The following is a 902-nucleotide window of genomic DNA, read 5'->3' on the forward strand; positions in this document are numbered from 1 at the left end:
GGTCTCTCAGAGCTAAGAATTTACAGAATGCTGTTTGGCTCCCTCTCCAGCGGTCCCCGCTAACACTCAGCATTGTCATCTGAGGTCCTGCTTGGGCTCAGGTTCGTCCACCCACGAAACTAGGCTGATCCTATTAGACAGAGGCCACACCCCACTGAGAATTTCCAGACTGAAATCAACCTGACATCTGTGCCCTGAGCTTCCTGGGGAGAACAGCGACAGAGATTTTCCAGGGCCTCCTTTGATGCAGTGTGTGCTACTGTGAGTGCACTTTCACGTCCTCACATTGATATGTGATGAACCATGTAACTCCAGTCTCTGCTTTGTGAAGCTGCTTGTCTTACATCAAGATCCTAGTCTTTGAGAATTCTAAGTTGGACGTCAGGGTGACCCTCATGTGATCGTACTCCATAAAGGCCTCTGAAAGTAGGCAGTGGGGATGCAACTTGAGTCCTTCTGATTGCTCTTGCTCAGCATCCTCACTACATCTACCACAGCCTGGGACTGCTCCTTATACTGATCTAAGATAGCTCTTTGGGTGACCACTATAATCAGGAGTCACTGTCTCCACAGTCCTCTTTCATGGAGTTCTAATATCAGCTTCTGTCGCTTGATTAAAGGCTTCCTGGGAAATGCATATTCCTATGAACACTTGTGCAGTTACCTTCTAGCAAATCTTGGAGAAAATGGGTCTCAGTCCCCAAAGTGATGTAAGATTAGGAAAATGCAGCAGAAATCAAGGAACTCAGGACAGATGTTATGCTGTCAGAGAAAAAGAGCTGATATATTTCTTCTCCTCAGCCAGATTTTGGGTGTCTGCTTAGTTGCTCAGTCATGTCCTACTCTTTGCAACCCCATGGACTGTAGCCTGCCAGGCTCCTCTGTCCATGGGGATTCTCCAG

This window comes from Bison bison, unplaced genomic scaffold, assembly GCF_000754665.1.
Source record: "Bison bison bison isolate TAMUID 2011002044 unplaced genomic scaffold, Bison_UMD1.0 scf7180017863965, whole genome shotgun sequence".
NCBI lineage: Eukaryota > Metazoa > Chordata > Mammalia > Artiodactyla > Bovidae > Bison > Bison bison.